The sequence below is a fragment of the Peromyscus californicus genome, unplaced genomic scaffold, assembly GCF_007827085.1.
Source record: "Peromyscus californicus insignis strain IS unplaced genomic scaffold, ASM782708v3 Scaffold_2__1_contigs__length_46816999, whole genome shotgun sequence".
NCBI lineage: Eukaryota > Metazoa > Chordata > Mammalia > Rodentia > Cricetidae > Peromyscus > Peromyscus californicus.
Genome location: NW_026294540.1, coordinates 35,218,854 through 35,231,265, shown reverse-complemented (window position 1 = coordinate 35,231,265; position 12,412 = coordinate 35,218,854). Strand labels below are relative to the sequence as shown.

At 38.3% G+C, this 12,412-nt stretch overlaps 1 protein-coding gene across 2 annotated transcripts in view; it reads right to left on the bottom strand.

Moving 5' to 3' along the window:
• Nucleotides 1–12,412, bottom strand: part of LOC128120387 (zinc finger protein 501-like) — a 52,957-nt gene that overhangs the window by 5,803 nt on the left and 34,742 nt on the right. Inside the window, exons 7-8 of one of the 2 annotated variants that reach the window (XR_008221855.1) lie at nucleotides 2,171–2,302; nucleotides 352–537 (exon numbers count right to left, since the gene is read on the bottom strand). The gene's annotated coding sequence lies outside the window, so the exon portion shown is untranslated. The remainder of the gene's footprint in view (nucleotides 1–351; nucleotides 538–2,170; nucleotides 2,303–12,412) is intronic. The other variant, XR_008221856.1, reaches the window with a different exon arrangement.

Below are 12,412 nucleotides of genomic sequence, written 5' to 3'. Positions count from 1 at the left end.
CTAAGCTAGGGTCAAACTTGGGGATTCCTGGCAACATCCTTAGCCCTGGGTTTCTCTCTATCCACATAATATCTCCCTCCATCATGGTATTTTTCTCATTGCTTTCCGACTTCATCCCTGTTCCAGCTCAACCATCCCATTCCCTTATGTTCTGATACCCCATGGCCTACCTTTCAATGCACACTGCTCACCCCCATTTTGCTCATGGAGGTGTCATCTATTTCCCCATCCCAGGGCTATCCATGCATCTGTCTTTGGGTCTTCCTTGTCAGCTACCTTGTTAGAAGTTGTGGGTTCTTGTCTGGTTAACCTTTGTTTACTTATAGTATCCACTTATAAATGAATACATACCATGTTTGTCCTTCTGACTCTGAGTTACCTCACTCAGGATGATATTTTGTAGATCCATCCATTTGCCTGCATATTTCATGGTGTCATTGGTTTTCTCTGCTGAATAGTACGCCATTCGGTATATGTATCACATTTTCTTAATCCATTCTTTAGTTGAGAGGCATCTAGGTTGTTTCCAGGTTCTAGCTATTATGAATAATGCTGCTATGAACATAGTTGTGTAGTGGGTAGCCATTCCAGCTTTGATCTGGAAGTTCCAATCCCCATTGAGACTTTGGCAACTGTCACGCCTACAAGGCGGGGCCAAGGGAGGCACCTGGAGACCCGAGATCTGAATGAGCCAGCGCTCTCTCTCGGTTCCGGGACCCTGAATGGTGGAGGTGGGCCAAGCAGAGCTCCAGAAAACACCACTGGACTGCGATACACCTTCCCCAGACCCCACGACCTACCTATCCCTTAATTTGTAAGTTATGCCATTAAATAAATCTCCTTTTAACTACGTGGAGTGGCCTTAATAATTTCACCAATATCTGGTGCTCATGTGGGACAAATTCCAAAGGCCTGGGTGGCTCCCACCCTCAGCCTCCTCCCCGGCTAGCGGGTACCTAAACCCGCCTGCAAAGTTCCATATAATCAGGGAACGCCTACATGGTTCCATTCCCAAAAAAGGGAGCAGCTAGTCCAGTCTCAGTTCCCTAGCTTAGCCCCAAGACCAGTGGAAGAGGCACTCCCCCCGCTTCCTAAGTGCCAACTCCGGCTCCCGCCATCTCTACTCCAGCGAGCTGCAGTCAGCCAAGATTACCAGCAGGGCCTGATTTGGAGCTGTACCAATGCCACCTGCTGCCCGCAAAGTGCTACTAAACCCCTCAAAACCACGAAAGGTAAGCATATTGTTTCAAATAAAAGTACTTGATAATTTTACACCTTAAAATTGACTAACAAATTTTGAGTAATCCTTGTAATATGGCCAACAACATTACCTCACAAGAATTTGAAAACCTTTTTGCCTGTATGATAAATGACATCTTCCTGGAAATATATGACCTTCCTAAGGCATATCTGGCCTGTACCATTTTGGCATTCATCATAATAATTCACACAGTGTTCAAACACTGGTTTAATAACAAGAACAAAGATGAGTCATTATTGGGACTGATACAGGCTTTAAAAAATAGCAATGAAAGCTTACAGAAAAAGATTCTCTCTCTGGAATCTGCTAACCAGGATTTACAGGCTTTCAAAGATAGCAATGAAGCTTACAGAAAAAGATTCTCTCTCTGGAATCTGCTTTAAAAAATAGCAATGAAAGCTTACAGAAAAAGATTCTTTCTCTGGAATCTGCTGATCAGGATTTACGAAACAGGCTTGTACCAAAAATTGATCTTATTGATAATAAATGTGAATATTTAATGGACAGAACACTAACTCTCCAGACACTATATAAGGAGGAAAGATTATCATTAATTGATAAGATAAGGTCCATGGAATCATGTGTTTCTGAGAAACATAAAAACTTCTATGATTCCATGAGAAATCTGGAGTCCCTTGCCAGAGAGGAGGTTCACTCCCTAGAACAGACCCTAGGTGCTCGTTTGCAAGCCTTAGAAGAAACTCTCAGTAAACATGACAAGGGACCTAATAAGCAGAAGAGCAAGACCATAGAGGTTGTAACATCTCCAAATGGCTCTCATACAATGGCTTATCCTGTTATCATCCATGAGAAGTCAGCGGATGACACACACCCCGAGTCATATAATACAAATACATTACAACCAATTTCAACAAGGGACTTTAAAAATATAAAGGAAGCAGTACTTACCTATGGGATACACTCTACAGACGTAAGACAGATGTTAAATTCGTGGTCTACCTCACATAGCATCATCCCAGATGACTGGCATCAGTTAATTTCAGCTGTTCTAGAATATAGCCAACAGCTACAGTGGAAAAGCTGGTTGAGAGAAGAGGCAAAAAATTTAGAACAAGGTAAACTCAGAGGTTTTGTGATCTCCCAAGATCAAATACTTGGTGAGGGATGTTTCGCTGACAGGATTATACAAGCCACTTATGATGAGCATACAATATCCCTACGCCATACAGCAGCTCTAAATGCTTGGGAAAAAATTCCAGAACCTGGAAAACCAACTGAGGTATACACAAAGATATTTCAGGGACCGCACGAACCCTTCACCGATATTTTACAAAGGCTAAACACAGCTATAACAAAAGCTGTATTAGATAAAGAATTAAGAAAAGTATTAACTGAGTCCTTGGCATTCAACAATGCTAATGCAGAATGCAGAAGAATACTTACACCATTAAAGATCAGATCAGCTCCTTTGGAAGAATGGATTCAGTATACTAATGGTGTTGAGTCTCATAACTACAGTAATGAGGCTTGGATAAGAGAGACAAATCCCAGAGGTGAAAGAAGGCCCGGTGTTACCAAATGTTTTAAATGTGGTACACCAGGTCATATAAGTAAAAAAAAAACTGTACGTGGGGTACTCCTAGAAGTAATACTCCTTTTAGGAATAGCCTAAACAGGAGCCCCAACCAACTCCTGGATTATGTAGAAGGTATGGCAAAGGCCGACATTGGACCAATGAGTGCAGATCAAAAATAGATATACAAGGCAACCCTTTACTGGCAGGAAATGCCTCAGGGGGCCTCTTGCAGGCCCTCAAATCAAATGTAGTATGAACATTCCCAGCCACTGTGGAATAAATTTCTCTCCAGGACAACTGAATAAACCAATGCCTAATGTAAAAACCGATACTGCAATGGATGATAAAACAGCTCTGATAGGTGGATCACAGTTTACAAAGAACAGTATAAAACAAATATTTTGGCAGACTTCCATAAATGAACAAAGACCAAAGCTTAGAATTCGAATTAATGGCCTGGTTATGGAGGGCCTGGTAGCCACAGGTGCAGATGTGACTATAATTACACCAAAATCATGGCATCCGAATTGGCCTCTTCAAGATATAGATGTCCAACTTTTAGGGATTTTCACCCTATCTCAGATAAAACAGAGTCCGAGATGGGTTGAATGCATAGGGCCAGAAGGACAGAGAGGAAGGCTAAAGCCATATGTAGCAAATGTAGCAGTAAATCTTTGGGTTCAAGATCTGTTACAACAGTGGAATACCCAGATTAAAATTTCTACATTTTCAGAAAAGGAATACAGACCAATGCATGTTTCTAGGAATAATATCATGACATGCTATAAAAATCAGTCACCAACCATTCAGGCTGTTCACAAACAGAGCACGACTGCTGTTGAACTCTCAGAAGTACCAACTGCCTTACCTTTAAAATGGCTAAGTAATAAACCTGTCTGAGTTGGACAATGGCCTTTGACAAAAGAGAAGCTACAAGCTTTAGAACAGCTGGTTCAAGAGCAGTTAAATGCTCAACACATTGAAGAACCTACCAGCCCTTGGAATTCTCCTGTATTTGTTATTAAAAAAAAGTCTGGTAATTGGAGAATGCTGACAGATCTGAGAGCTATTAATAAAGTAATTCAGCCAATGGGCTCCCTACAGACTGGGATGCCCTTGCCCTCTTTGCTACCTAAAGAATGGCCTATAATAGTTATTGACTTAAAAGACTGTTTCTTTACCATACCCTTACAAGAAAATGATAGAGAAAAATTTGCCTTCACAGTACCTAATTATAACAATTCTCAGCCAGTCAAGAGATATCAATGGAAGGTCTTCCCACAGGGAATGTTAAACAGCCCTACTTTGTGCCAATACTTTGTGCAGAAACCATTGGAGGTAACTTGTGTAAAGTTTCCACAATCCATAATTTATCACTATATGGATGATATCCTATTAGCTGATCCAAAGTTAGATACATTAGAAAGCATGTTTGAAGAAGTAAAAAAAGTTTTGCCTCACTGGGGACTGCAAATTGCTCCTGAAAAAATACAAAGAGGAGATTCTATTAATTACTTAGGATATAAGATAGAGCTACAAAAAAATTAGACCCCAAAAGGTACAACTAAGGAGAGATCGATTGAAGACTCTTAATGATTTTCAAAAGTTATTAGGAAGTATTTCCAACTTACTGGGTATCATGGGAATACCCAAAGATGGACTACAAAAATTGGCTAATACTCTAGAAGGGGACATAGAATTAAATAGTCCAAGAGAATTATCAGCCGAAGCTGAGAAGGAATTGGCTCTAGTAGAAAAGACAATTCGAGAAGCACATGTGGATCGTGTGAATCCAGAACTTAAATGCATTCTTGTCATATTCCCCTCCAGAGATTCCCCAACAGGTATTTTGATGCAGAGGGAAGATATTATATTGGAATGGATATTCCTACCACATAAACCAAATAAGAAATTAAAGACTTATATAGAAAAAGATCTCTGATTTGATTCAAAAAGGTAAACTGAGACTTCGCCAGTTGACAGGAATGAACCCAGCAGAAATTGTAGTACCTTTAACTAATGAGGAAATTTCATCACTATGGAAAGATAATGAATACTGGCAAAGAGCCTGCAGTAACTTTTTGGGAGAGATTAACAACCACTATCCCAAAAGCAAGAGAATAGAATTCATAAAGAAGACTGAATGGGTCCTTCCTCACATTGTATGACAAAAGCCAATTTCTGGAGTCCTCACATTCTATACTGATGCAAATAAATCAGGGAAAGCAGGATATAAATCAGGAGACTTAAGTAAAGTGGTACAAAGTCCATACAGCTCTGTACAAAAGGCAGAACTGTATGCCATTCTTATGGTACTGATGGACTTCACAGAACCCCTCAATATAGACACTGACTCTCAATATGCAGAGAGAGTTGTTTTACACATTGAAACTGCTGAATTTATTCCTGATAATACAGAATTAACTTCATTATTCATACAATTGCAGGAAATCATCAGAAAAAGGGAACATCCTATATATATAACACATGTCAGATCCCATACAGGTCTGCCAGGACCTCTAGCACAAGGTAATGATGAAATTGATCAGTTACTAATAGGTAATATGCTAGAAGCTTCAGAATTTCATAAGAAATACCACATAAATAGCAAAGGTTTGAAGAAGGATGTCTCCATCACTTGGCAACAGGCTAAGGATATTGTGAAAAAAATGTCCTACTTGTTCCATCTATAACCAAACTCCACTACCTACAGGGAGCAATCCAAAAGGTATACAAAGAAATGAAATTTGGCAGATGGATGTGTTTCACTTTGCAGAATTTGGAAGATTAAAGTATGTACATCATAACATTGACACCTATTCAGGATATCAATGGGCAACTCCTATGAGTTCTAAAAAGGCTGATTCTGTGATTACACACTTATTAGAAGTTATGGCCATCATGGGAATACCTGTACAAATTAAGACAGACAATGCCCCAGCATATGTCTCCAATAAAATGAGACAATTCTTTGCTTATTACAATATAAAGCATGTTACAGGTATACCACACAATCCCACAGGCCAAGCAATCATAGAAAGATCCAATCGAACTTTAAAGGATATACTAAATAAACAGCAACAGGTAACAATGACTCCTAGAAATACATTACATAGTGCTTTATTAACCTTGAATTTTCTCAATGCTGATGAGAAAGGAACAACAGCTGCGGAGAGACATTGGATGACAGACAAAACTCCTGAGCTAAACCAACTGGTTTATTTCAAGGATGTGCTGACCTCAGAATGGAAACCTGGATATGTTCTACGCTGGGGAAGGGGTTTTGCCTTTGTTTCTGCAGGAGAAGAAAAGCTATCGATACCAACAAAATTAATAAAAATTCGATTTGAACAGGAAAAACCCCTTGATGAGGAGAAGTAAAAGATCATCCACCAATGTGACATCTCTACAAGTTGTAAGAAAAATGTAACAATCAAAGGTTGGGGTAGGGTTCTGTTTTTGTTTTTCCAGGATAATGGAAATACCCATCTTCCAAAAATCATAAGGCCTTGGATATCCGGATGTTTACAGCAGAAAGAAAGAATCTATTGGTACCAATCTACACACGGTAAAATCTCACTGTCTAACATCTATCTCTCTATCAATCTAGAAAAGTTGTGGTTCCAATTCAATTATAAGCCAAGCTGGCTTTGGAGATGGAATTGGCTCACTAATTCTCTAAAACCAAGCATATTGCTAAAAGAAAAGATTGAGAGATTCTTCAGTCCCATATCAGAAGAGCCTCTGGTGTGGGACAGAAGGAAACCAATAAAAAGGGACCATTGTCTTCTAGATTCTAATTCTCTCCATGCTTACTCTTGATTTCTCAGAATCCTTTCTTACATGCTATGTCCTCTTTAAATCCAAACCTTCCATTTTGATAACAAATAAGTTTTTCCAATAGCAATCTCGGAAGTCTCCAGAAGGAAGATGGGGCTGCAACAACAACTCTACCCAATCCAGAATGATGCCATGGTAATCATCATCATACTACACTTCTTGCCAGAATTTCAGACAGTCTTACCCATTACTCTAAGACTTGCTGCAGAACCTACAGTTAGTCTAACTGAGATTTAACTATCTGAGCTTTCTCACAGTACCCAACAGAGATAACATCACCCCCTAAACAGCAGGAAGCAATTCTAAGAAAACGACACCCCTTCTCCCTTAGGTTTCATAATTCTCAGGGTTATGGATGATGGTTATAGGGTTGGGGGTGGAAGAAAATATTAGACTCAGTATTCTAAAAAAAAAAGAGAGAAAAGGGAAAAGAAGAAGTGGAATATATAGGTATAAGATATTATGGTTGATTATTGTATATACTAGTAAACAAATTTAGTAAAATAGCAGCCTTAGATAATTTGCACTGTAATTTGCACTGTTATGGATTCTTATATGTTGATACAAATGAAAACTATTTTTATATTCCTGTTTAAGATAATTTGTATATTAATACAAATACAGAACTATATTTGTTATAATGTACATATATTTCTACTCTTATTTGAAAAATTTGTATATTGATACAAATGTAAATTTATATCTGTCATACTTTATGTATGTTCTACTTCTGTTTAGGATATTCAGTATATTGATATATATTTAAGATTATTGTCATATTGCATATAGCACTATATATTCCTACCTCTGTTATAAATATCTTGTGTATGGTCACAATTTTGAAGTCATCGTTCTTTACCATACATTTGCTTATAGACTGTTTACCTTGTTTATGTGAAGCCTTAGTCCTTAGGTTATTTCGGTAGATAAGACTTATAGATTTATAGTCACCTATGCTTGTCGTCACTATAGTTATGTTAGTTAGGTTATCCAGATTTACAGATACATAGGTCAGATGGACAGGTAATCTTCAAACACTTCATAGACCTAGAGAATATGGCATTTAAATAACTTAGAATTCTGTTGACGTGAGACACAATTGCTCCTGGCTGCATCAATTTGATCCTGAGAGAATGTTGGGCTTCTAAGACATTTCCATTTGGAAGTTTGTCTTCTTGGCACAAAATGGCCTACTGGGCAAAGAACTGACCTTGCCTCGACAGCTGACAGTACAAATGCAATGCTGTCCTTTCTGAACAAGCGGGTCACAAGGAAAGCGACCACTGTACTCTGCCAAGACAGGGTAAGATGGTCTTTCAGAATTCCTGCTTCTGAAAATGGTCTGTCAGATACTCTAGGCCTGTAGCCAATTTGAATGCACCAACAATGCTGAGAAACATTAGGTGACTGTCCAGGCTGCCAGCTGTCTCGATCTACTCTTGCAAGATTCCCGAAAGTTGTTTGCATCCATCTACCACTTCTCAGGTACCATTATATTCCTTCTCAGGTCTTTGATGGGATTGAAGACTAGCAGTTATAGTTACAACTTAGTAGATAGAACATATTAAGTATCAAATTCAGGTTCTTTAGGATAGGACACCTTTTGGAATGATCTTTGTAACATGCCATTTACCTATGCTCTATACTTCTCTGGATTTTAGTATGTGTTTCTTGCTTGATATTGTTTGCATTGGTTGTAGTTCCATCTTATCTAGGTCATTATCCCTCATTATTTCTGGACAATATTTGATAACCATTCCTTTGTATATAGTCTTGTATTAGGTTAGAACCTTCTTATTTAGACAAAAAGGGGGAGATGTAGTGGGTAGCCATTCCAGCTTTGATCTGGAAGTTCCAATCCCCATTGAGACTTTGGCAACTGTCACGCCTACAAGGCGGGGCCAAGGGAGGCGCCTGGAGACCCGAGATCTGAATGAGCCAGCGCTCTCTCTCGGTTCCGGGACCCTGAATGGTGGAGGTGGGCCAAGCAGAGCTCCAGAAAACACCACTGGACTGCGATACACCTTCCCCAGACCCCGCGACCTACCTATCCCTTAATTTGTAAGTTACGCCATTAAATAAATCTCCTTTTAACTATGTGGAGTGGCATTAATAATTTCACCAATATAGTTGAGCTTGTGTCCCTGTAGAATAATTGAGCATTCCTTGGGTATATGCCCAGGAGTGTTAAAGCTGGGTCTTGAAGAAGATTGATTACCAATCTTCTGAGAAAAAACACAGATTTCCAAAGTGGCTGTACAAGTTTGCACTCTCACCAACAGTGGAGGAGTGTTCCCCTAGCTCCACATCCTCTGCAACATAAACTGTCTGCAGTGCTTTTGATCTTAGCCATTCTGACAGGTGTAAGATGGTATCTCAGAGTCATTTTTATTTGCCTCTTCCTGATAACTAAGGATGTTAAGCAATTCCTTAAATGTCTTTCGGCCCTTTGAGATTCTTCTGTTGAGAATTCTCTGTTTAGATCTATAGTCCATTTTTAAATTGGATTGTACATTATTTTGATGTCTAGTTTCTTGAGGTATTTATGTATTCTGGAGATCAGCCCTCTGTCAGATGTGGGGTCAGTGCAAATCTTTTCCCATTCTGTAGGCTGTCGTTTTGTCTTATTTATTGTGTCCTTTGCCTTACAGAAGCTTCTCAGTTTCAGGAGGTCCTATTTATTAATTGTTGCTCTCAGGGTCTGTGCTACTGGTGTTATATTTAGGAAGTGGTCTCCTGTGCAAATGTGTTCAACACTACCTCCTACTTTTTCTTCTGTCAGATTCAGTATAACTGGTTTAATATTGAGATCTTTGATCTACTTGGACTTGAGTTTTGTGCATGGCAATAGATATGGATCTATTTGCAATCTTCTACATGTTGACATCCAGTTATGCCAGCACCATTTGTTGAAGATGCTTTCTTTTTTCCATTGTACAGTTTTGGCTTCTTTGTCAAAAATCAGGTATTCATAGGTGTGTGGGTTAATGTAAGGGACTTCAATTTGATTCCATTGGCCCATGTGTTGGTTTTTATGCCAATACCAAGCTGCTTTTATTACTACGGCTCTATAGTAGAGCTTGATGTTAGGGATGGTGATGCCTTCAGAGGTGGCTTTGTTGTACAGGAGTCTTTTAGCTATCCTGGGTTTTTTGTTTTTCCATATTAAGTTGAGTATTGTTCTTTCCAGGTCTGTGAAAAAAATATGTTGGGATTTTGATGGGGATTGCATTAAATCTGTAGAGTGCTTTTGGTAAGATTGACATTTTTACTATGTTAATCCTACCTATCCATGAGCATGGGAAATCTTTCCATTTTCTGACATCTTCAATTTCTTTCTTCAGAGACTTGAAGTTCTTGTCATACAGGTCTTTCACTTGCTTAGAGCTACCCCAAGATATTTTATATTATTTGTGGCTTATTGTAAAGAGTGATATTTCTCTGATTTCTTTCTCATCCCATTTATCATTTGTGTATAAGAGGGCCACTGACTTTTTTTAGTTAATCTTGCATCCTGCCACATTACTGAAGGCATTTATCAGCTGTAGGAGTTCCCTGGTAGAGTTTTTGGGGTCTTTTATGTACACTATGATATAATCTGCAAAGAGTGAAAGCTTGACTTCTTCCTTTCCAATTTCTATCCCCTTGATCTCCTTTTGTTGTCTTATTGCACTAGCTAGAACTTCAAGTACTATATTGAATAAATATGGGGAGAGCAGACAGCCTTGTCTTGCTTCTGATTTTCGTGGAATCACTTTTGAGTTTCTCTCCACTTAATTTAATGTTGCCTGTTGGCTTGCTGTAAATCGCATTTATTATGTTTAGGTATGTTCATTATATTCCTGATCTCTCCAAGACCTTTATCATGAGGGGGTGTTGGATTTTGTCAAAGGCCTTTTCAGCAGCTAATGAAATGATCATGTGTTTTGTTTCTTTCAAGTTGTTTATATGGTGTATTACATTGACAGATTTTCATATGTTAAACCATCCTTGAGTCTCTGGGATGAAGCCTAACTGATTATGGTGGATAATTTTTTTGATTTGTTCTTGGAGTTGGTTTGCCAATATTTTATTAAATATTTTTCCATCTATGTTCATGAGGGAGATTGGTCTATAATGCTCTTTCTTTTTTGCATCTTTGTGTGTCTTTGGAATCAGAGTAACTGTAGCCTCATAAAAGGAATTTAGTTATGCTCCTTCTGTTTCTATTGTGTGGAACAATTTGAGGAATATTGGTATTAATGCTTCATTGAAAATATGGTAGAATTCTTCATTGAAACCATCTGGTTCTGGGCTTTTTTTTTGGTTGGTCGACTTTTAATGACTGTTTCTATTTCCTTAGGGGTTATTGGTCTATTTAACTTGTTTATCTGGTCTTGATTTAGCTTTGGTATGTGTTACCTATCCAAAAAATTGTTCATTTCTTTTAGATTTTCCAATTTTGTGGAATATAGGTTTTTGCAGTATGACCTGATGATTCTCTGGATTTCCTCATTATCTGTTGTTATGTCTCCCTTTTCATTTCTGATTTTGCTAATTTTGGTTCTCTCTCTCTCTCTCTCTCTCTCTCTCTCTCTCTCTCTCTCTCTCTCTCTCTCTCTCTCTCTCTCTCTGCCTTTTGGTTATTTTAGATAAGGGCTTGTCTATCTTGTTGAGTTTCTCAAAGAACCAACTCTTTTTTCATTGATTCTTTGTATTGTTCTGATTCCATTTTATTGATTTCATCCCTCAATTTGATTATTTACTGGCATCTGTTTCTCCTGGATGAGTTTGGTTCTTTTTGTTCTAGAGTTTTCAGGTGTGCTGTTCAGTCACTAATGTGAGATTTCTCCAACTTCTTCATGTGGGCATTTAGTACTATGAATTTTCCTCTTAGCTCTGCTTTCATAGTGTCCCATAAATTTGGGTATGTCATATATTCATTTTCATTGAATTCTAGGAAATCTTTAATTTCTTTCTTTATTTCTTTCATGACCCATTGGTGATTCAGTTGAGCATTATTCAGTTTCCATGATATTCTAGGCTTCTGTAATTTTTGTTGTTCTTGAAATCTAACTTTAAGCCATAGTGGTCCAATAGAATACAGGAGGTTATTCCAACTTTTTTGTATTTGTTGAGATTTGCTTTGTGACCAAGTATGTGGTTGATTTTAGAGAAGGTTCCATGGAGTGCTGAGAAGAAGGTATATTCATTTTTCTTAGAGGGGAATGTTCTGTGGATATTGATTAATTCCATTTGAGTCATAACATCTGTTAGGCCCCTATTTCTCTGTTAAGTTTAGAGCTGGCAGATCTTTCTAATGGTAATAGTGGGGTGTTGAAATCTCCCACTGTTAATATGTGGGGTTTGGTATGTAATTTAAACTTCAGTAATGTTTCTTTCACATATGTGGGTGCCCTTGTATTTGTGGCATAAATGTTCAGAATTGAAATTTCATCTTGGTGGATATTTCCTATGATGAGTATGTAATGTCCTTCTCAATCTCTTTTGATTGATTTTAGTTTGAAGTCTATTTTGTTAGATATTAAGATAGCTGTAAGTAAATTGTTACAAATCGTTTGAGTTTTGCAACTCTGTGAATTTGGTGTCCTGGGTTTCAGCAACAAAAATGTTAGAAAACTGGTTGCAAAACATGAGTTTTGCAACTCTGTGGATTTGGTGTGCTGGGTTTTGGCACCAAAAATGTAGGTAAATTGGTTGCAACAACTCTGGGGAAAGGTGTTCTGACTACCTGCAGAGTCAGGCAACACCTTGAGCTGCTTCGACAGCTCTAA